We start from the raw sequence: 25,639 nt of genomic DNA on the forward strand, positions 1-25,639 counted from the left end.
ACGCATGCGCCTGTCAGCACGTCCTGAACAGCAATACCAGCTCCCTACCTGTACCGAAGCTGTGCGCAAGCGGGGAGACTATAGAGCTCATTACAAATGCGTTATTTACATCAGTTATGCACGCATATGACGATTGCAGTACAGTACATGCATCGATAAGTGGGAAAAGGGAGTGCTTCACTTTAAGTACATTTTCGCTTAACATACATGCTCTGGACCCATTGCGTACATTAATGCAGGGTATGCCTGTACATTTTTTTTATATTTGCATGGCAAAATACACTATCAGAGCTTAAAAAATGTAACTAGCTTGCATTGGTCTGCTGCAGGAAAACCGTGTCTGCTGAAGAACTGCTTCAGTAGCAAAGCTGCCAATCACAAATCACGCCCAGCAATAGTTCCCAAATTGGACCACAGGAACTAAACCTAAGGACCAATGTGTTTTCTGCTACTGTTAACTGATACGAACGTTTCCCGGGAACATCTCTGTATACCTTATGCTCATTACTTGCTTAAAAGTAAGCATTGATGTTTTTAGACTTTATTAAAGAAAACATATTATTTCTTGCTGCACTTTTAAACAGTTTTATAGATTTTTTTTTGTTTCTTGGTGCGCGTGTGTGTATATACATGCGCGCGCGCACACACACACACAAAGGGATAGGCACACCAAAATTATGCAAAAAATTATTTTATTGGCCCAACATTTCAGCTAAATCTCTACAGCCTTTATCAAGAGCAATGATACTCTGATAGCAGCACCCTCTCTGGTAGTCTGGTCCATACTATCTAAGTGTTTGCCTCAAGCCCTTCACGTGTGTGTGTGTCTGTGTCTGTGTGTGTGTGTGTCTGTGTCTGTGTCTGTGTCTGTGTCTGTGTGTTAAGTTATGGTGGGTAAAAAAAAAAGTGACAAAAACACTCCACAGCAAAGCGTTTAGCAAATGGAAATATTACTGTGTGCTCATTTGCATGTGTTAGACAGGTCTGCAACCCTGCCTTTCACCATTATCACAAAGCACACAGCACTTCCACTGCAGCAAGGGATTCTGGGAAATGACATTCAAATGAGCACACAGTGCCACCTTTTGCTTCAAAACCATAAACATGGTTCCCTATAGGCTTAAGCTTGCTGCATGGTCACAGCTTTGAGCACAGCCATTGTTAACCCTTGCTTCATTTTTGCATAGCCGGTATAACCAACTCCACACTGAGGAGACCCATTAAGGTCAAAACTGTTTCTGTGGGTGGGTTTGCTGGTTATGCATCTTAACCGAACTTAGCATTTTTTTTTTTTTTTTGCTTAGATACTGTAAAATGGCGAGAGAGGGACTGTGTAAATGGGGGCAGGTACGGATGTAGCAGCACTCGTGGTCTCCAGCACTGGGGCAAGCTGCGTGGCACCAGAGGATTATTGCTATGGGAGGTCCTATCCGGAATATGGACCCACTATGGCAGCACTATATCCGGAGCCTCGTCTTTTCGACTTTGACTTCAGCCGCAGCTCCGAAGACCGTGACTCCTACTACATCTGTAGCTCCTCCTCAGCCCAGCTGTTTGCAGGCTGTTTTCTCGAGCCCACTATAGGTGCGAGGTGGACAAGGGGCAGAACCTTCAGGGGGCTCGAATCCAGGAAACGTTTGTTTTGTTACAGCCAGTGCTGAGAATATGCAGCCTGAGAACTACATGTTCCCCATTAACACTGAGCTTCCGGGATTTAATACTTGCTCTCAGCCACACTTGCCGGCATCATGGTTACAGCTATGTTATAAGTGCCAGGGATATGCATTTAAAAAGCAATCATTGTTTTTGTTTATGGGTGTGGTTGAAAGGACAATCTAAGCTGTCAGTCGTTTTCTGGAATAGCAGCACACATAAGCAAAATGTCCGTGTTTAGCAGCATTTCATTATTTTATGCATAGATAATCCGGTGAGACACGTTGTGTTGCTTCCCCTCCTCCCCCCTTTTGATAAGAATTTGCTTGTGCCCTCTTATCCCAGTCAGGCTGGAGCAGGCGGCATTAGCATCAATTCTTGGCGGTTGAATGGATTTAAACTTTCACTCTGCTGAAAACGTTCAAAGTGCACTTTACTGGACCCGGGAATGCTTTACCTTCACTGGCAGGAGTGTCTGAGATTTCAACCCCATTAAAAGACGACAGCGGTGGTTTATTCTACTGGTTACCCCAGCCTTGGGTTGGATTCTAAACGTACAAGACCAACATTAATCCCTTTAAACCTAAGAAGGGTTTCCATCGCACAACCAAATGATGCATTACCATCCCCTGCGGCACTAAAGGGGTTAAGAAGGTTGGGAAGGAATGCCCTTTGGGGTACGAAAAATAATTAGTGGTTTCTCAGGTGAGAGCTGCACGGAAAGATTAGTTACGCTGAACATGTTTGGCTTGGATCTAAGAAGGCTAATGGGGGGTATTAGAAACCTCAAGGGGATAACACAGAATTATTCAATCAGCCAGAGTCTACCAGGACTTTAATTCTTAAACAATGTCTACATTACAGCGGATCATGTAACATCATCGGAGTAACTGTCCTCATCCAGAGATAAACACACTGGGAATAAAGGGAGGATTGGTCCTGAATCTTAATCCCTCCTGCCACTGGATTGTTACTGATGAACATGTGTTCTGTCATTTGTACAGTAGACTGTACAAGACATGCTTAATTATTTGCTTTTTTTAAATGTTTTTGTTTTACATGATTCTCTTCCGTGCTGGAGGGGTTTTGTAGTGCAGTGACTGACAGGGAAGGGCTGCTTGTAATTTGTCTGTCTTTAAGAGATTAAACCCTCAGGTTATACTTGATAAACATGTTATAGCAATTAGCTTTAAAGCAGCAGTGCCACTGGCTTGTAAACGACAAAAACTACCAAACAGGATATTTAGTGCCTGCTGTACAAATCCCATGTGCTGGTCAGTGTGTTAGCAACTTAGAAGATGCTTTAAATCAGAGCTCCTTCAACTAGTTCTTCAAACGGGCAAGAACAGAAAACATTTAGGAGTGGAAGGGCCACGAGCTTATTGCAATGGCATTTTAGATGCATTGAAAGTCTTGCAATTATTATTTACAAAATTGGAAGCAAATCTAGATCATATGTATTTACACTACCTTAACCTACCAGTGAGTTTCAGTGTGAAAAATGGCATATTAGCTGCCTAAGCCACTAGGATAAATTTGGCAGCAGCAGAAAGCCATTCGAAGAACCATGCTCTAAATCTGGGGTGGGCAACTGCAGTCCTCAAGGGCCACTAGCACGTCACTTTTTCAAGATATTCCCGCATCAGCACGAGTCGGAGCCACTGTTAGAGCCATCTGTGCTGAAGCAGGGACATCCTGCAAACCTGACCTGTTGGTGGCCTTTTAGGACTGGAGTTGCCCACCTCTGCTCTAAATGTTGCTTCCTTACTACACACCGTATTGTTTAGAGCTATTCATAATAGTGTTGGGGAAATTTGGCCTCTTGTAAACCTCCACTTGTATAGATTCATCTCCAAGGGCTCCAGTCGGTACCCGGTTTGGGTGGCCAGCACTTGAGAGATTAAGAAGTTGGTAATTATATTTGGCAACTTTTAATCCGTAAAGGATGCTGAATAATTCCTAATTCATTGTCTTCTATATACTTCTCTTTCCAGTAACTTGAACCCCACATTGTGTATTTTGTCATAGTATGTTTTTTTTTACATGGTGTGTCATAGTAGAAATATAGATGCATTTCTATTTTTCTCCACTTGTTATTTGGAGTCTGTATTTTAAGTTCTTCCTCTTTTATACATATAAATTTATATATGGGGAAAGGGGGGAAACAACGGCGCAAATGACTGTTAACTGTATAATAAGTTTGAGCATAAGTAGAATGGGGGTGTGGTTTTGCCAATGATTCGGAAATAAATGAAGAGAAACAAAATATAGTGAAGTACGTTTAGTTAAAATATATGCGCAAAAGTAGATCGCTACTTACAAAGTAGCAGATGTAAACAAGCATGTAGGATATTATAATCCTCTCCGTCCTGCTGCCTGGAGTTGCTGTATGGATCCTTCACGTGGAACGCCAAGAAGCGCCGTGCTGGTTCTCCTCTGCCAGCAGCCCCTCTCTGTGACTTCCTGGTTGATCCTCTGGTCTCGCGAGACTAGCCCGCTGATGTCACTCCGCCCAAACTGTCCAGTAATGAGCAGGGGGTTCTGCTGGCATGTGATGTTGGATAGGGATGCTGAAAGTTTGTCTTAGAGCCTCCTCCCTACTAGTTTCGTCCTGGAACTAGGACTTCATCTGGGGAATTTTGGCCTCTTGTAAACCTCCACTTGTATAGATTCATCTCCAAGGGCTCCAGTCGGTACCCGGTTTGGGTGGCCAGCACTTGAGAGATTAAGAAGTTGGTAATTATATTTGGCAACTTTTAATCCGTAAAGGATGCTGAATAATTCCTAATTCATTATCTTCTATATACTTCTCTTTCCAGTAACTTGAACCCCACATTGTGTATTTTGTCATAGTATGGTTTTTTTACATGGTGTGTCATAGTAGAAATATAGATGCATTTCTATTTTTCTCCACTTGTTATTTGGAGTCTGTATTTTAAGTTCTTCCTCTTTTATACATATAAATTTATATATATACATTTTGTTATCTAGTGCCCATAGTGTACTCAGCACTTTACAAAACAGACACTATGCAAATACAATAAGTGGAACAAACAAAGCCAGACAATAGGAAAATAAATCCCTGCCCCGGAGAGCTTACAATCTATGTGGTATGTTGGGAGACTTGGAGACAGCAGGTGAGGGAATAAGTTCTGTAGATGGCAATGCTTGGCCACAATGGTTGGTTGGAGCAACTGTGTCAGTGGGACAGTAGCCATGAGTTTGGGCTATTGAAATGCTTAATTTAAGAGGTGAGTTTTAAGGTTTCACTTAAAGGCGGGGAGAGTAGTTGCTTGGCGTGTGGGGGCGGTCTGCAGGTACGCGGTAGTGAGAGATAAAGGTTTAAGGCGAGAGAGAGCAGTAGTTGTGAAATGGGTGGAATTAGACAGTTGTGGGTAGAGCACAAGAGATGAGCAGGGGCATAACAAGAGATCAAAGCTGATTATGTAGGAGGAGCAGATGAGGGGAGAGCCTTGAAGGTAAGGAGGAGAACTTTGTGGGTGATCCGAAATTTGATGGGAAGACAGGAGAGGAATTTGAGGAAGAGATAAACAGAGAGAAAGTGAAATTATTCTAGCAGCAGAATTTTGGATAGATTGCAACAGAGAAAGTTGTGAGACACAGGGACCTGTTAGCAGTATGTTGCAATAATCCAGGCGGGAGAGGGTAAGGGCATGCATTAGAGTTTTAGCAGTAGATTGACAGAGGAAAGGGTGGATCTTGGCAGTATTGCAGAGGAAAAGGCAACACATTTTAACCATGCCTTGAATGTGAATGGAGAAGGATGGGAGGAGTCAAATGTCACTCCTAGGTAACATGCTTTGGCGACAGGATAGATGGCAGTACCGTTTACTGTGATGGAGAATTGGAATATTATGCCAGGTTTAGGGGGAAATATGAGGAGCTCCGTTTTTAGGCGTACTGTATTAAGTTTAAGGCGATGGAACACCATCCACGAAGATATAGCTAGGAGGCATCAGAGACCTGGATTTCCAAAGACAGGTTTGGGGAGCGCAGATTTCACCATATGTGGAAAAAATATGAAAATAGATGGTGTAGTTGTTTTTTAAATGGGAGACATCTTGGTATTAACAGAAATGGGGACTCGCACTTTCCCAGTGATTAAACAGCAGTGGGTATCTCCGGCACCTACGGCTCCGAAAAACGGGATCATCCGTGACCGGAAGTGACGCGGACGATCGCCGGAAGTGACGTGAAGCAGTCGGAGAGACCAGAGGAATCGTGCCACCTTTAATTATTATGTGTACATGCCACATTGTTAAAATGTAAGTGTGATACTATTCATCAAAATACAATATATCCATAGAGCATACATTGTTGCACTAAGAGTGTGATTTTCAGTTTTGCACCGAGGATTACTACGTTGAGTTCACCTGAGCTGAAATCAATATCGATACCCACTGCTGTGTAATCACTGGGAAAGTGTGAGTCCCCATTTCTGTTAATACCAAGATGTCTCCCATTTAAAAAAACAACTACACCATATATTTTCATATTTTTTCCACATATGGTGAAATCTGCGCTCCCCAAACCTGTCTTTGGAAATCTACCTAAGGAGAATTGGACCTTCTCAAAAGGGTTGAGCTGCGATTTATATCACTTATGTTTTATTAACACATTTGCATGATTAATATAAGAGAGCACAATAATATTGTTTCATTATTATTTTTATATTGTATTCATTTTCATATTGTTCATTGCCTCATAGAGGAGCGCCTTAATCACTCTTTTTGAATCAGAGACTTGGGACTGATTGCAAGTGTGAGGGTAGGGGCAGATAGATTTATCTGCGTATCATCTGCATAGATATGATACATAAGGCCAAAAGAGTTGATGAAGTTACCAAGTCATAGGGTATAGAGAGAGAAAAGGAGACGTCCCAGAACAGAGCCCTGCAGTATACCAACAGACAGATCAACAGAAGACAGACATGTTGGATTCAGAGACATTTTATGTGCGATGGGAGAGGTAAGATGATAACCAGGATAGAGATTTGTTGCGGATACCAAGAGAGTTTAGAATATGAAGAAGAGCGTGATTAACCGTTTCAAAGGTAGCAGAGAGAACAAGTTTGAGAAGTAGGGAATATTTATTCTATTCTATATGTTATATTTAGTCTTATTGTGCTCGCCATGAGTGCCTGAACGTATTGATGTTTCACGTGTGTGTAAGTATTACAGAAGTGAAGTTATGAGTACATTTAGATATTGTAAACGTCATTTGGTGGGATGTGCTTTACTCTGTCGTAAAACTGTCAATCTCGCCGCTGATTTACGATGGGCTGGGCTTAGGTTGGGTTCAATGGGAAAGAATTGTATTTAAGTCTGGGCAAGTATTATAATAATCAGATCTCACCAGAGGAGTTTGTGATTGGTTGAGAGATTGTAACGCTTGACTGCCCGCAGACCTGGCCAGTCCCCAGTACTGAGGTGGGTAAGGGTATAACACGCACCAACAGCAGTGGGTCCATAGATTGAAAAATAAAATCTTCCAAAGCAAACTCCAAACAAAGATGTGTTTATTGTGTTAGCCCACAATTTGCAAGGGTGAAAAAACACACCTACGCGTTTCGCGCAAAGCACATTATCAAGGTGTAGGGTACAAACAGAGCACACATCTTTAAAATAACCTTTTGGCGCCATTCATTGGCGGGAATTACGTCATCGCCCCGTGACTCAGAATGGAGTCGCGCTGACGCAACGTCTCTCCCTATTGGCCCTGAATATCACCTGACTAGAATTCAATATGAGAAACTTTATTAATTGACAAAAACAAACTTCAATGTTAAAAAGTAAATAAAGCAAATTAAAAACGTATGCTTAACCTTGCCAGAATAGCTGAGAGTAATCTACTGTAAATTAATTGTAAGCCACCAATACTGTATGAATATATAAAGGTAGATGCACATATAAAAAGCATTACTGTAGCAGACAAGCATTCATATAATTCTGGCATTGAATAAATAGTGACCCTTGATTTCACCTTTAGAATGTAACATGAAGACCAAAAATAAAGGTCTGAGGTAGAAATGAGTGTAAATTTACAAAAAATATATCTAATAATGAAATCTGTATAAACCACAAATTTGATATATAAGAATTAAAAAAAATCTACACATCAATTGGTTACTCAAGATCAATGAACAGGGTCTATGCATAAAAAATGCATGCAAAATCCTAATTTCATATAAAGATATATACGTGTAAATATACAGGGAGCAAAGAGCAAAAATATATCAATATAAACTCAAGGAGCAAAAAAATATATCAAATTAATTATTTGTATCCTCCATGTATATCAGTTATGAATTACACATATAACCTATTATGAAAAGTCCAATATGGACATAGATAATTAGCTCATATAACAAAATCAAACAGTGGACAGGAAGTAATGATGATATTCCAACTAATAATGTTCTTATATAAAGTGAACAAATAAGAACAACTGTCTGACTGTTGAACACAATACTATAGAAAATCAGTGAGTTCCCTATCTTTATTCAGACCAAGGGGAGTTCTGGTCCTCAAGGTAAAGATCCAGAAAGCTTCACGCTGATCTAGAACTTTAGTTCTGTTCCCTCCTCTGGGTAAGGGTGGTACAAATTCAATACCCTGGAAAGTAAAGTTCTCCATTCCTCCCTTTGGACAACTAGAACAGTGTCTAAGGACCGGATGATTAAGATCCTCACCAGAGGAGTGCTTTGGACAAGTACGTGAGTAGCCGTGTGTATTAACCCTGGTTGCATATCTAAGTCATGTGCTCTCTTGTGTGCTGTTCGTGGCGGTGGTATATTGGGACAGATTGAGGAGTGATACAACTCATTTGAGGGACCTTTGCTGAAGTGAAGGGCGGGGCAGCTTGCGGGTTGTGTATTGATCCTGGATCCAGTAGAGGAGATATTGTCCATTTGACGGACCTTTGTGGAGGTGAAAAGTGGGAGCACTTGCGGACGTGAATATTAACCCTTGTCCCGTATGCAGGTCGCGTGCTAGCTGGGTGCCGTATGTGACAAGAATTATCCCCTGTATAGGTTAAATTGTATAGATTAACCTTCTGGATCAGTGAGTGGTGGAGATTCATCCCACCTTTTGGAGGAGAGGACATGCAAAATGAAAATCAAAGAGACCTAGCAACAGTTTAAATGTAACCCTTCCAATTGTACATTCCAGATACAGATGCAGCAGTCACCATTCAACCTGTTAACACGTTAAGGAGGGAAAGCCATAATACAATCTATTACAATGAGCCATCATGCAGAACTAGAGAATGCATTGCTGCATGACCAAACAATACCGGTCGCAGAGGAGGGTTCTCCGCACGCTGTCTTGGCATTTCCTAGTTGGATCCAACCAGCGAGACTACAGTGGGAGTCGCGGCCAAAGACTGTGCTGTCGGTTTCTATTATGTTTGCAGAATTCCTGAAAGTGTGATTTTAACTGCGCGGTGTACCTTTTTACACTAGTATCACGCTATGTTATGCTCCTTATTTTAGGAGTTACTCCTAACTCATCTTGATCCACGAAGACTAGATTTTGTATTTGCTTCACCTTAATACATCCTGTAGAGTGATTCACCTGTGTGTGTGTGTGTGTGTGTGTGTGTGTGTGTGTGTGTGTGTGTGTGTGTGTGTGTGTGTGTTATCAGTACACTTGATTTTATTTTACTCACAATAAGAACATCTGCACATTGTTGTTTTTCTTTGTCCCTATTTTTTACGCTTATCCTTTTTTTTGGTGCGTGTGTAATGAATACGATCTACCACTCCGCTAGCTGAGGATGCGTAGATTATGAAAGAGCATTTTATTTTGTCCATTTTAAAGGCATTAAGAAAAAACGTTGATATTATAAGTAACATTTATGAGAATGTTCAAACACAAACGTTAACTATTGGATTACATGAAGATACAAGCAAGCTAAGGATCAGCAAAGCAGTGCGGCAGGGAGACGCCATGTCACCGCAGCTATTCACAACAGCACGAAGAATTGTGCAAGACATAAAATTGAGAGGAAAAGGGAATACAAATCAACCGAGTAATTGAGTGACCTACTGTATGATTTGCAGATGACATTGTTATTTTTGCTACAAGTCCAGAAGACCTTCACCACAAATCGGAGCACTCTCCAAAGCAAGTAAGAATGTGGCCTCCATATGAATCTTCGCAAGACCAAAGTGATCAACAAATGTATCGAAATAAATGGAATAGAACTAGAAGAAAACAAATGAACTGTGTCTACCTTGGCCAGCAGGTACTGTAGCAATGGATGGGAGCCTTTCTAATGAAATCAGTAAGAGAATGAAGAGGGTATGGAGCGCATTTGGACGAAACAAGACGATTGCATGGGAACCTTGCACTATGCCTCGAAAGGAAAGTGTTCGAGCAGTATATCCTGCCTGTGCTAACTTGTGGATGTGAAATTTGGACCCTAAATTCAAAGAGAATTCAGAAACTTCAGATGGCTCAAAGACGTAGGGAGAGATCTACATGGAATGTTACACCAAGAGAGGAGAGAGAATGAATGAGTTACAAAAATAAAATAAAAACAAGTGTGTTTCATCACAAGGGTAAAGCAATTAAAAATGGCAGTGGGCTGGACATATCACAAGAGATCATGACCAATTCTTTGACAAAAAGAATACTCAACTGGATTCCAAGGAAAAGTAAGAGACCAAGTCGACGACCAAAAGTAATATGGGAGGATGAAATCAGAAAATGTGTAGAAACGACGTGGAGAAGAGAGGCTTGTAACGGCAATATATGGAAGATTATTGGGGAGGCTTTCATCCAGCAGTGGATCAACAAGGGCTGAAGATGATAATATATGCACATTTACACGCGCGCACACTATAAAACGTTGGCTCAAATTAAAGGAATCATTTGTCTCCATTGGGCATCTTTGTTTACTGAAATGAAGTTCAGTCATGGACATAAAAAACAGAACTAATAGAAATTCTGCATAAACGTAAAAATCTGGCACTTATTGATAAATTCCAGACACAAATAAATTTTGCCTGTTAAATTGTTTAGGGCAGTACCTCACAACTACCTAGAAGATACATTTTTTTTGAATGGCGCTCACACCCTGCAAGTTTAATTGAGAGGAGAGGTCACCGTGAAAACGTTCTGACTGAATTTCACACCATCTTTGAAGAGCCGGGTGAAGACCACACATCTTTCTTTCCCCTGTAGATAAATGAAATGCTCATGAAAGAGTCTCTGTGCTGCTCCGAAATAGAAGAGCTCGGTTTTACATGGGATGCTACTGAAAAATAACCTTCATATTCCCCACATGGCAGCTTCTGTTTAATTGCAGAAAGCCTCGATTTATCTTTGCATGTTATAAATCATTTCGTAATATCTGGTGTTAGTAGGACACACCAAGGCAATGGATTTACACTGTGGTAGGCAGCAGGAGACCATTAACATTTTAGAATTTTTTTCTTTTTTTTTTTTATCCTACGCCATCTCTGGTAATAAATTTGGGTTACTTTGATGTTCCCGTCATTAGGTTTTACTGTTCTTCGTCCACATACTTCTGTATGACTCATTTAATCAAAACCAGCGAGAAGGAATATCTTGTAATTAGAGCTAACTTATTTTTATTCAGAAACCTAGTCGTATTATCACCTAATTTTAAGATTCCTTGGCCAGGTTGTCACCTTGAATGACTGGAGCCTTCAGTATTGCACTTTTTGGAGCGAGTATAAATGCTAAACTGTGTTTGCGTTTAGGTAAAGCCTTTTGGTACACTAGAATTATGTTACATCTGCTTTGCTGAATTCTTCAATTTGTTGTATTACACTTATTTTGTAGTTTATAGTTCTAGTTGATGAAAAGCTGATTATTTTTTAATGTTTAATAGTGAATTCATGGGGCTTACACGATTCTTTTTTTTTTTTTTTTTAAGCAACCTGGTCAATGAGAGGCGACGTTGAAAAGTATTACTGAACGATTTTAAAACGGCTATTTGTGAAATGCTTTTTGTTTTCCCCCCTCTTAAAAAAACTGGTATGTATGTCTTTATGTATGTAGCGCCATTAATGTACATAGCGCTTCACAGCAGTAATACACGTGACCATCATATAAATAACAAATAATATAACACATAATGAGAAGTGCTTCAGACATAAAAGTAACAAGAGCTTACAATCTAATTGATAGGAAGAAGGCACAGTGGCAGTAGGAGGGTACTCTGGTAAGTGCGTCTGCAGGGAGCCAAGCTTTATGCGGTGTAAAGTATCAGCTACGGGGCTACTCCTATGCGGTGTGTTTTTTAGGTGGGTGTTAAAGGTGGATAGAGAGGGTGCTAGTTGGATATTGGGGGGAAGGGCATTCCAGAGGCGTGGGGCAGTCAGTGAGAGGTTTTATATGTATATATATTTTTATTTATATATCTATGTATGTATTATGAGAGATGTGCGTGCTGTATTTGTTGAATTTTACTTGTTTCAACATCCCTCTGTTTCTGCGCCTATGAATTCTCTTAATTATGATAGATCAAATTAAGCATGGAGATGACGATTTCCCGTGGAAGACAGCGCTTGTGTGTTTGCTATGTGCAGAGTTTATTCCCAACTCCAGGGCTTATATTTTATTTTGGAAATGAATGTGGTAAAAGTCTGTCTGGTACAGTGCGAATGCAGTGTGTGAAATGATAAGATACCAATCAACTACACATTAATGCAAGGCTATATCCCCGGGTTTAGGATAGGAGACATATAATTTTGTCCATTTAATGGAACCACTAAATATGCTTGCATGAAAAAATACCACAGTTCTTGAATATGGAAATCGCGCTCGTCTGGGATCCTAAGGGAGATTCTTCTGGAAGGTCTCCTCTCCCGCTGCTCCCTCTCCCTCCGGTGATCAGCCGGCCAGATACAGTCCAAAATGCAAAAAAGAGATGGGAGGTGGAGCGCAGAGAAAGAAAAAACCAGGGTGAGATAGGTTCAATTTATTACAACAACAGAAGCACAGAATTACTTACAATTAGTAAAACAGCAGCATGTAGATACTCCCACAGGAATCTGATCTGCAACTATTTGGTTACCCCCGTCCTGACTGCAACACACTGCTTCAGTCACACAGGGTCCCTGACCCGGAACCGGAAGTGTAGCGACCGAGCAAAGGGTGGGCTCTCTCTAGCCGTGGCAAGGGCTACAGCAATAGCAACAGCCACTCAAGACTCACGGGGGAATACCAGCAAAAAACAGAAAATAGGGAGATTCTACTGTGCTAAAGATGCACTATGCACTTCTTTCCTGCTTTTTAAAAAAATAATGTAATTTTTTTTGGAGGCCATGTGTTGCTTTCCACAATGTGTACTCAAAATGTTCTGCTCTTACATACAAACTATGTACGATGTACATAATATTATTATTATTTTTTTAACTACAAAAACAGAATGGGAGAGAGACTTTAAAAAAAATGTTTTTAGAAATGTTATTTTGCTCTATATATATATATATATATAGAGCAAAATAACATTTCTAAAAACATTTTTTTTAAAGTCTCTCTCCCATTCTGTTTTTGTAGTTAAAAAAATAATAATAATATTATACATATTTATTTTTTCTGTTTTTTAGTTTAAAAAAAATATATATATATTTATTTTTTTAAACTGCAAAAACAGAATGGTTGAGAGATTTTTTTAAAAATGTTTTTAGAAATGCTATATTGCAAATATATATATATATATATATATATATATAGTGTAGAATAACCAGATTTGCAAAATAACATTTCTAAAAATTTTTTTTTAAAGTCTCTCTCCCATTCTGTTTTTGTAGTTTAAAAAAAATAATAATAATAATATTATATTATATATATATATTATAATTTATATATATATAAAAAAATTATAGTTCATAATGCCTGCCTCTGAGCTCAATACATTCTTAATATACATAAATATAAATCAGACCTCTTTTTAAGACACATTGACCACGGTTGAAACAAATGTGTACTTCTTTCCTGCTTTTTAAAAAAATAATGTAATTTTTTTTGGAGGCCATGTGTTGCTTTCCACAATGTGTACTCAAAATGTGCTGCTCTTACATACAAACTATCTCAGATTGATATACAATTGCATCCCAGGGGTCCGTGTAAGAGCATAAAAGAATATGCAGAAAGAAAACACTGACAGCAGTCTGATCTGTATTTCTCCTTTTCTGACCTTTTGAAGACATTTTAAAATAACTAAGCACATTATATTATTCTCTGTATATGTGTCAATAAATGCCACTCACTCCCCCCCTCCCCTCCCCCCCCCCCCCCCCCCCCACCGTAACAAATAGATGTCTCTGAATGGCAGTATGGAAAAATAGAGTTTTATGCTGCAGGAAGCCATAAACCCTGTGCTAAAGTGCTATGCTTATTTGTTTAATTATCTACGCAGGGGGGGTTGCAATACCTGTCCTCAAGACCCACCAACAGGTCAGGTTTTCAGGGTATTTCTGCTGCAGCACAGGATGGCTCAGGCAAAGACTGCGCAGTTGATTGAGATACCTGTGCTGAAGCAGGGATATTCCTGAAAACCTGACCTATGGAAGGGGGGGGGGGGGGGGGGTCTTGAGGACTGGAGTTGAGAACCCCTGATCTACAGGGAGCCTTACATTTACATACTTTACTTTTCTAAGTAGAAAAACCTTGTTTAAAATTCCAAAAAGTGGATTTTTCTTTTCAGTAGATGAATTCATATTGAGATGAAATCCGGAAGATGTTACACCGCATTTAAATGCAGTAGCAGGCATGTGTGGGGTAGAAGGGTCTAATACATGGGGTGGGCCGCTATGGCATTTGGAATGGCACTCGTGATGAAACCCGGCGGATCAGCCGCTCTGGGTTGTGGGAGCTCCATTGGTTTTCTCCTCTGGATGCTGCGGGATCCCCTCCTGCCGTCCAGCACTGTCCCCCGTTGTCACGGGCAGGGCCCTTAGGACCTCTTTGTATCTGTGCATGCCTGTCCTCACCTCTATGTAACTGTTTATGTAACATACGTAACTTTCCACCCCGTTGTACCACCCCGCAGAATATGTTGGTTCTTTACAAATAAACGATAATAATAGTAAATTAACTAAAATTGCATGTGTTTGAAGCCTGATTTTGCCCTAAAATTGATGCCAAAAGCCAGTGCCACAGTGGAAACATTCTTCTTTCAGCATCATAATTGCTAAACCTATATTGATGCTGAAAGAAGCATGTTTAAAATGTGGCTTTTGGCATAAATTTAGGGCAAAATCAGGCTTTAAACACATGGGGCACATATACAGTGTACAAATAGCAGGAGCTGGAGTATTGTATTGTATGTCTTTATATTGTGTCCACAGTATACTTGGCGCTTCACAAAGAATACAGTACAGGGAATTATAAAAATACATTAAGCGCAGCAAAATCAGACAATAGGAAAGGAAATATGAGGGGCTCCTATTCTAATACAGGGCTGCTCAGCCTCTAGCCCAGAGAGTTTTGGGATAACCCTGGGACAGTCTGCCCCCTGTTCATTTCTCTGCAGTTAGGTGCAATGTATCATACTGAAGCACGTCGAAGGGGTGCATTCTGTTACTCCGAAGCTGCTGTGTGGGACATTTTTGTCCTAATGGAAGTCAATGGGGATATTCGGCCGGAAACGACCAAGAACGGGCGCTTGTGTAATTACCACCCTAAGAAGGATAATGTAAATAAATATATATAGATAATGTATGTATATCTTTATTTATGTAGCGCCATAAATGTACATAGCGCCTTGCAGCAGTAACAAAAGGCTGAATAAGAACATCATAAATAAAAGTAACATTTGGAAAAGGAGTGCTCAGGACCTGGGTTGGTCCCCAGACGTTGGAGGACCACGGATTAGCTCCATGGGAGTCCCCAGTTCAGGTAAGAAAAAGAAAAATCACTGCTTTAAGGTCTGTGTTCATCTCTGCTTCCACGTGTGTCAGAGGCACGGTGTAAGGAAGCCGCCATTTTGATTAACGGTGGCTCGAAGTGATGCGCTCGATGAATGATGGAATTCACATGATGAACTAGGGTTCGGCAACAGTTTTGCTTCTGGCATCTGCAAATGAAAGGCCTGCTCAACACGTTCACACCTTGAATAATCGCTGGCAGAGCCGGACACCGAACATGTGTCTGTACCTTTTAAATGCACCATATTGCACCCACGCCGATACTCATTAGCCAGTGTGCATTGAATAACGAGACACTGTTTTACCTGTATGATACTGTAGGGTTCACAGTGCTGTGCTTTAAAATGGTCAGACACAAATCCCTGCCACATACAGTACGGTAGATCTTCTAATCGATTTGTCAATGTCTGGGGCACATGGAGACTAAAGAAGCTAATGCACGTGAACCCTTTTGAGTTCCCAAAAGCATTGATGTTGTCCCTAGACCGCTCCTACTGCCTACATATCTCTGAAATGTATTCTGTCTTCCTTGGCATACAGGATTATATTGATCGTTCATTGCATTGCACTGTTGATTTGTAAACACATTTTTTTATTCTGATTTTCTGCAGTGACCATTGGGGACAGTTACAAACAACCATGGCGTGTATTTCGTTGAAATGGCTGTGGTTTACGTTTTATAATACAGGGCTAGCTTGAATTTTTTTTTGCTTATCCATTTTAATATAGGATCCCTAAAAACTGAAGACATACGCTTATAGGGATCCATGTTAAAATGGATAAGAAGCCAAACGTGACACACTGAATGTTCATTTGCATGTCATTACCCAGAATCCCTGGCTGCAATGAAATCATTGTATACTAAGAGATAATGGGGAAAGACCGGTTCATGGACCTGTGAATGTGCTCTATAAAAGCTTTATACACATTCCTATTGAATGCATTAAAACGGCAGATACTGCCCCAAATAAGAAATCCTCAAATTATTACTGTAAACCCAAGGAGTGTGTATAAGAACTATTTGCTATTAATATTCTTTACTTATTGCTTAGAAATATTGATATATCAAACTTATAACAATATATAAATATATATCTAATTTATGAAAAAAATATTGACTCCCTTAGCTTGAAACCTCAAATCAAATATTGATCAGATATGACTAAAGGGACCCAGAAAATGATGGGGAACTGTAATGTCTGAGTTTCCCTGGGCAGCAGATGAAATGATCATTCCATAGAGCTCTGGAACAGAATATATATTCTCGCGTTCTTGAAGCGGTCATACTAAGAATGATAAAGTGATATAAACACGGAGTCTGCTTCCAACGTGTTTTGGAGAATTTTTTTTTTTATTTTACTGTAGGAGAAAAATTAGATGAGGATGTGGACGTCCTGAATATGTTTTGGGATAAAAAAATAAATAAAATGTAAGCCTATGCATGTCCAAAACACTGGTTATCTGAGTAGCAGTGATGGATGCTGCTTGGGGAATATGCGGAGAAATGATACGCTGAACATAATCTGTGCAACAAGCCTTTAAGCTTTAAAAGAGATTAATTTAGCAAAAGCTTCTGTAACGTGCCTTGAAATATTTGAAATAAAACATTCTAATTCAAAAGGATATCTAAGGTGAAAGATGTTTGTGTAATGCTAAACATAACCAAAGAAACTGTGGTTTTAGCAAAGGTACCATTGGTCTATTTTATCAAGTGCCAGAAAGTGTATAATGAGAGTCTTTCAGTTAGGAAAAATATAAGTATAAAAACCCAAAAATGCCACCCAGCTGGTAGAGATCTTCCTAATTTTTACCTGATTGTATTTCTCTAGAAATATGGCAGGGCCCTCGTAAATTTTCAACATGAACTGCATTTTTGTTGCCAATTTCCATATCCTTTTAAAAGTGCTGAAGCGTGCATTTGCTATTTATGTTTGCTGCAGACTGAGTACACTTTTACTATTTGTGGTTTCAGAAATTGGAAACAACCAAACAGTGTTGCTATGGTCTAAAAAAATAAATTTTAAACAGCTGTGGGACAGTATTTTTAGAATGGCAGGAGTCCTTCTGAAGACAGCATTTTGTCTATTCCTGTTTGAAAAGCACCATTAGGGCACAATTAAATGTTTCATCCCCGCTGTTCCTCCGTAGATAGCTACGGACAGAAGGAGAAGTGTTATTTTGTGACAGCCCAGGGTAATTGGCAATTACCTAGACATCGTTTAGTGTGTTTGTCACTCAGCCATGATGTTTGATATGGTTTTCATGTTAAAGATACACACATTTAATATTCTAATAAATATGTGCATTACATATATATTTTGGTCATTGTTGTACTATCTCATGAATGACTTGTTATCATCAGTCTTCAGGATTAATATATGTTGGAAGTGCAATAACTGTGTGGCGTACCTGTACTCATTAGGGGAATATCTTCCCCAGGATAGGAGCAGGTGTGCAGTGTCGTCTTGTGGTTTAGCAATAAAGGTGCAAGTTAAATAGTCATGAGGAATTCAACAAAACCGCCGCAGCTTCTGTTAATATATCGTTGTGTTTTAGCAAGAAAATGATAAATGTAGAATAACCGGTTTGAGAGTTTCTTACAGTTTCCTGTTGCCTGCTATTTAAAAAGCTGTTCTACATGACATAATATATCAGTAATTGATGACGGGAGCTGGCCACACTGTACGACAGAAAATATCACCATTACAAGGAAATATCGCCATCTATATTTAGACCATTTTTAGCAAACAATTCTTGCAGCCACTGCATCTGTGTGATGACATCTTTAGCCTGTCTCCTTTCAGATTCCCTTTTATATTCCTTGTATATACATATACATTTCAGCCGACTCCGGGACGAGTGTCCGGCATTAAAGAAATTAATGTTCTTTAACTTTTTCTGTGCCTCTAATACTACATTTCTGTTGACTGGTCCATTCCTTTAACAGTCCCATGACACAGCGAACATAACATATTGAACATGGGCATAGAAGTAAATATATCATATATGTAGATTAACAATTTGTAAATTGATTGTAATCGTTGTATCCGAGTATGGGTGATTAAATGACTCGGTCATTGACTGACTGACATTGATTACAGGGGCCACACTTCTAATTACCGGATGGGGTCGTTTTAAACCAATTATCCTTGTTTTGTGGGTTTTCGGATACGATGAATAGTCAGTGAGGATATATTACTATATTTTCTATATGTAAAACATGGAGATGTCACTAGATCGGGGGTGGCCAACTCCATTCTTCCAGGGCCACCACCAGGTCAGGTTTTCAAGATATCCCTGCTTCAGCATAGGTGGCGCAATCAGTGGTTCCATCAGAATGACTGTAGGCGACCCCAGAAGACTGGCGTTGCCCTGCCCTGCACTAGATGATTCAATGCAGTTTTGTGAGCGTGTTTTAAAATGAGCTCTCTGTGTATCAGAGTACGCGTGCACATCATCAGTCGGGCTGCTTTTTCATTTTGTTGCTAATACACAACGATATATTAAGAGAAGCTTTTTTTGGGATTCCTCATGACGATTTCACTTGCACCTTTATTGCTAAACCACAAGAAGACACTGCACACCTGCTGTATCCTGGGGAAGATATTCTCCTAATGAGTACAGGTACGCCACACGGTTATTGCACTTCCAACATATACTAATCCTGAAGATGTTGATAATTACAACTCATTCTGGAGATATTTTTCTTAATTAAGATTTGTATATATTGCTGAGGACTTTGAATTGATGATTTTTGTTAAATATGATTCCTCTGATTTTTATTTGTGTGTGTGTGTGTGTGTGTGTATAAAAATATGCTGTACTGTGTTTTAAGATATTTAGTGGATCATATTGTATACACTGTATAATGGCTTTCTTCTGCATATAATATGTAATGGATTCCTTCTGCATGTAATATGTAATGGATTCCTTCTGCATGTAATATGTAATAGATTCCTTCTGCATGTAATATGTAATGGCTTTCTTCTGCATGTAATATGTAATGGCTTTCTTCTGCATGTAATATATAATGGCTTTCTTCTGCATGTAATATGTAATGGCTTTCTTCTGCATGTAATATGTAATGGCTTTCTTCTGCATGTAATATGTAATGGTTTCCTTCTGCATGTAATATGTAATGGATTCCTTCTGCATGTAATATGTAATGGATTCCTTCTGCATGTAATTTGTAATGGATTCCTTCTGCATGTAATTAATATGTAATGGATTCCTTCTGTATGTAATATGTAATGGATTCCTTCTGCTTGCCGCAGACGTATTACTGTATATTACATGTACAATGTGCACAAAAGTATTTAGAGCAATCACTGATTTATTTTTTTATTTTTTAGAAATATCATATTTTACATGAGAAGGTACCATTTTTACCACTATGGTGTACAACCAAATATTTTTTTTTATCTCCAAAAAATACATGTACTGGTACTTAAATTCATGTTCTGCAATATGCTTAAAATAATAGATATGTATATAATAACATTAGGTATAGAAATTAGATTGCTGATACCTGATTTATAAGTATCTAGCTGAAAGTATCTGGTGTTCCAAGGGAATTCCAAAAATACTGAGATTTATAAATTCATTTTTTTTAGTTTCTTAATTATTTATTTATTTATTTTATTTATAAAGTATTTTACCAGGAAGTAATACATTGAGAGTTACCTCTCGTTTTGAAGTATGTCCTGGGCACAGAGTAAAACAAATAATACATGGTTACAAGTACAGTTACATAAATGAACAAGGTATACATTATATACAAGACATTGCGTGCACAATGCGTGCAATGGAAACATATTTAATGTATTTTTATTTTAAAGCAGTAGGGTAAGCTATATTTTTGAAAATCAAACGGCTGCATTGTAACTTGTTTCTCATCATTTCATTGCAGAGTTGATTTGCTCTGATCTCGATGAGGTGTGGGCAAGCAAAGTGTAATGAGATTCCATTCTCTGACGTGATGGGATCATGTCAATAGGGACGTCATCAGTGACGTCATGTACAGTATGATGACATCAGCAAAGCATGGGAAAGTTAAGGTTGTGCGTCGCCTTAACATTGACATTTCCAGACTTTTTAAGGGTTTGCTTACAAACCTTAACTACACTTTAACGAAGTTTGTTCAATTGAATATATATATATATATATATATATATATATATATATATATATATATATATATATATATATTCATATATATATACACACATACATATACTGTACATATGTGTGTGTGTCTGTGTAGATATGGATCGTAATAGATGTGCTTGTGTATCTGTATGAGCCATAGCTCCAAGACTATGAAACATGTGTGTGTGTGTATATATATATATATATATATATATATATATATATATATTCACAAAATGCAATCCTGCATGATTTTGCTTAAAATCAGTGCAGTCTGCCATCTTGATTCAAATTGGCGTCCAATTGTATCCCAAAAAAATCCGGCTTTGATTTGCCTCGTTAAAAACAACTTTTACATACTTTTTGGAAAGTGTTCTAGCAATGTTTGCGAGTATTCATTGTAACCAGAAGCTTTTAAGGCGGGTTAAATGACACTTTCTTTCCCTCAGGCACGTAGGGCATTCGTGAACCCTATTGCCTTATTACTGGGTTGGAGCAACAGTGACAGCCGGGCCTCCTAATTTCAGAGTAACCGTTGGGATTTGGGAAAAATAAAGAAACATTTCAGACTAGATGTAAAAGTATTTTATACTTGCCTGATTTTTATTAAAAACATGTAGTATTTACCCAAGGATCCTTTGATAGTGTATGGGGTTAGTAGCACCTCGCAGTAAGTCTGCTCTGAGGCTGGAAGGCGGGGCGGGTTACACGTAAATACCAGGAATGACTTCTTCACTGAAAAGGTGGTAGATGCATGGCATTGCCTCCCATCAGTGGTGGTACGGGCTAATGCAGTAAGGGAATTAATAAAGGATTCCTGGAGAGATACGACTGTCATCAATATAGAAGTACTAGGTGGGCTAAGTGGTTCTATCTGACGTCAAATAATACAACATTCTATGATTCTTTGATCCTAGGCGGGACTGCCCCTTTTAAATTGAATTAATACCTTTAAAAAAAATGTTTTATCCAAGTAGAAATATTTTCAAATGATTGTTTAACCCTTTGATAGCCTACTAATTTTGGGGCAATGTGGCACCCAGGTATCCCTATGATGTCGCCCCCAATGTCATGGATGTCATGGTTGTTCGTAGGGGCCGGTCACTGAGCTGAGATCGCAACAGGCAAATTGTTCATTCATATATTTTTTTTTTGGTTGGTGTCGATGAATTCTGCTGCCAGAGAGCCATTGGTCAAACAGATAAAGGGAAAGAACACTAAAAGCCAGCTCAGATTAAAATTGCATTAACTGGCAAGGAAATAGAAACACATTCATTTTTAAGAAGTGACCAATAAGTACTTGCTACTGTGTGAGACCTTTGATGTGGTGGAATGATGAACACACAAAGTATGCCATTTTTGTTTTGCCTTTGCTGAGAGCACACGGGGGCCAATGTAATACATCCCATTATTCTCCCATTATTCAGAAAATGTAACCCGTTCGCCACTATTTTAGGAATGCCGCGGCAGGCCTCTCTGGCAGGAAAAGGTTTAGAAAGGAGAGCTTAATGTGCCGTGTTAAATTAAAAATTGAATGTAAGAAGAATATACAATCACAAAATTTCAAGATAAGTCTCAAGTAAATATGCAGTTGTCTCTTTTCTGCACGAAATCAAAATCAATTTTTCGAGTGCATGGTTTTTTTTTAAACATAGGTTTGAAACAGGGGCTGAACCCCATTAATTTCAGCTTCAGGGAGACCCCCTACTTCCGGAGATAGAGACCTCTGTAGGGGGTGTCGGTAGCCATTCCGGCTCGCTAGCAGGGATTACGTAATGTCCACTTTTCAAAGATCGCTCGGCCTGCTGGCCAATAGGAAGCTGTGACGTCATCTGTGCCGGCTTCCCATTGGTCCAGATATACTGGCACCCATGTCGGAGGTAAGTATTTTTGGAAGCAGGGCGTCCCCAAAGCTGAAATTAATGGGGTTCAGCTCCTATGACCCCCTGATTCAATCCTATGTATAAAAACAAAATATGTGCCCTCTTGGACTTCTCCTTTAAGATAAGGCTGGCACATTTAAGTTCGTATAATACGGGACACCGAAATCCAGTGTGAAAGTGCAACGTCATAACGAGTGACGCATGATTTGCAAATGCCTCGAGCTGAATGGTATGTCCTGCTTGACCGGTTTAGTCTTGTGGTTTTTATCATCTCTGCTCTCGGCAGGGCGGGGAAAGACGCACACGGATCTTACATGTAGCGATGGGAGAAAATGTGACGCCTATCGGGTGGGGGTCATAGTATTAGGACTATGAGATGACCAGTCAGTGTCCTCACTTTATTATTTTAATAATTTAGTATTACGACATCTGTAGGTAACTATTACACTCGAGCAGAAATCTATTACGTTTCTATGACAGATTTTATTGCAGTCATTTTAGGCATTTCATGTCAAGGCTCTAAAGTACGGGATAATTATGTGACCCGACAGACCTTTCTGGGACAAGTCGATGGAATAAGGGACCATCCCGTGTGTACGGGACGTCTGGCAACCCTACTTCACAAGCCAAGAGACTCACACTGACAAATCATGGGCTGTTTTCTCCAGCAACCCCAGCCAATTACCATTCTCAAGAAAGCCACACAATGCAAATCAGAGGCTCAGGAGGGTAAAACTTAGAGGGAAAAAAACACATTAAAAAAATAACAAACAGAAGTTACCACCAAATGTTATTGCACAGATGGAATAAATGCTGGGTGGCCATTTAATCAGTGATTTGTTTTCGCGTATCCTTTATGACCTCAGGTTTGGCTTTTCACTTGTGAGCTTTGCAGAACGCAGAAGGAACACATTGCGTTTAAGGTTTCCATGTTTATCCTGATCACGCTGTAAATTTCTGCTTATGAATAACAATTTAAAATGTAGTGCGTTTGTGAATTTTCTGTGTTGAAAGTCGGCATTCTTTCCTACTGTAGGTAAGGTAAAGTCCCTGAAAAATACAGCATCCTGTACTTGGTCTCTGCTGTTAGTGTGGGCTAAACTTGAGATGTATGTTAACATTGCTAAGGAAAGTGCTGAATGTATAAGATGCATTTACACTTCATTGCAAATACAATAAACTTTGTAAATTGGCGGCTGTTGCTTCAATAGAATTCTGTGCTACCATACACAATGGATTTACACTTGTCTGCAACCCATATAAAAAACCCTCCAGGGCTTCACCTGTGGCCCTCAACCTCTTAGCACCCCAGCAGTCCGTTCTACCCCGGGCAGAGGGAGGGGAGATGTTGCTGGGGTGGATCGTAGTTTCTTCTCACTCCCTGTGCTGCCGAATGACCAGTGCTAATCACTAATTCCCAGTGTAAGGGACAGTATTCATCAGTGTGCCGGCATTAAGGCGCTGACTGCAGGGCAGAAGCTGTTACCCACGGCTGCAATGTCCCTACTGTCTGTGGACCATATATGTGGGTAATGTGCGACCCCTTTAGGGCAGGGCTGTCAAACATACGTGTGTGATGTCTGGCAACCTGTCCCATGTCCGGTGCTGCAAAAACAGAGGTAAGTGGTGTGTGTGTGTGTGTGTGTGTGTGTGTGTGTGTGTGTGTGTGTGTGTGTGTGTGTGTGTATATCTGGACCGTGTTAGCGAGCTTCATAATAAAAAACGAATAGACGATACTGTTCTGTGGCAAACAAAATGCTTTTATTTGTGCGAGCTTTCGAGATACACTGATCTCTTCTTCCGGCGGTGTTACAATTGATAAAGCAAGAGAGGTTTTTACTTAAAAACAGTGCATGCTGGAATGTATCTGTGACTGAAGCCTATCCTTCCCCCCTGTGCTGTATGCGATTTATGACTTAAGGTGTTAAAGGGTCCCTGGATGTTAGTGATGTAAGAGTGTGTGTGTGTGTGTAAATATACATTAATAAAGTGTCCACAGTGTATGCTGCGCTTTAGAAAAGGTGTATGTGTGGAGTGGGAGTGTATGTCACAGATACATTCCAGGATGCACTGTTTTTACGTAAAAACCTTTCTTGCTTTATCCATTGTAACATCGCCGGAAGAAGAGATCAGTGTATCTCGAAAGCTCGCACAAATAAAAGCATTTCATTAGCCACAGAACGGTATTGTGTGTGTGTGTGTGTGTGTGTGTGTGTGTATGTATGTAATATATATATATATATATATATATATATATATATGTATGTATGTATATATATATATGTATATATATATATATATATATGTATATATATATATATATATATATATGTATATATATATATATATATATATATATACATGTAGAGGTATCAGTACCGTGTTAGCCGAGCTTCAATAATCAAAAAATAAATAGATTATACCGTTCTGTGGCTAACAAAAAATAAAAGCATTTCGTTAGCCACAGAACGGTATCATCTATTTATTTTTTGATTATATATATATATATATATATATATATATATATATATATATATATATATATATAATATGTGTGTGTGTGTGTGTGTGTGTGTGTGTGTATAATACCGTTCTGCGGTATGTATGTACGATATAACAATCTTTGTATCCACGGGAATCGTATATGACCAATACTTACTGCTGAATATATAAAGTCTTCGAGCCCATGTATGTGTGGATGATATCAAACAGATGAGGATAGAAGGGAGGAGGGACCTGCAACCGGAGAGCCCACCGTGAGGTGCGTCCCCGACGCAGACCCTAAGCAGCGCAGCACCAAAACTACCCCCTGCTGTCTCACACTGGCCCCTCAGCGACTTGTGTGTTGAATGATGTGAACTGGAACCACTGCAGAATCCTTTCCCGATGAGTGTGGCCCTGCCTGCAGTCAAGCATAGAAAAAGGTCAAGAAAAGAGGTGAATGAAGCTGGAAGTAATGATGAGATTGAAAAAAAGATCTATTTCAGCAAAATCAAACATCTCAGGCTAACAAGTCCTCTGACGC

At 39.4% G+C, this 25,639-nt stretch overlaps 1 protein-coding gene across 5 annotated transcripts in view; it reads left to right on the forward strand.

Moving 5' to 3' along the window:
• The window catches only part of SUPT3H (SPT3 homolog, SAGA and STAGA complex component), a 577,858-nt gene that overhangs the window by 169,009 nt on the left and 383,210 nt on the right, over positions 1-25,639 (forward strand). Inside the window, exon 2 of one of the 5 annotated variants that reach the window (XM_075598555.1) lies at positions 15,399-15,554. The exons of the other annotated variants lie outside the window; for them this stretch is intronic. The gene's annotated coding sequence lies outside the window, so the exon portion shown is untranslated. The remainder of the gene's footprint in view (positions 1-15,398; positions 15,555-25,639) is intronic. 5 annotated transcript variants of the gene reach the window in all.

The sequence above is a fragment of the Ascaphus truei genome, chromosome 4, assembly GCF_040206685.1.
Source record: "Ascaphus truei isolate aAscTru1 chromosome 4, aAscTru1.hap1, whole genome shotgun sequence".
Lineage (NCBI taxonomy): Eukaryota > Metazoa > Chordata > Amphibia > Anura > Ascaphidae > Ascaphus > Ascaphus truei.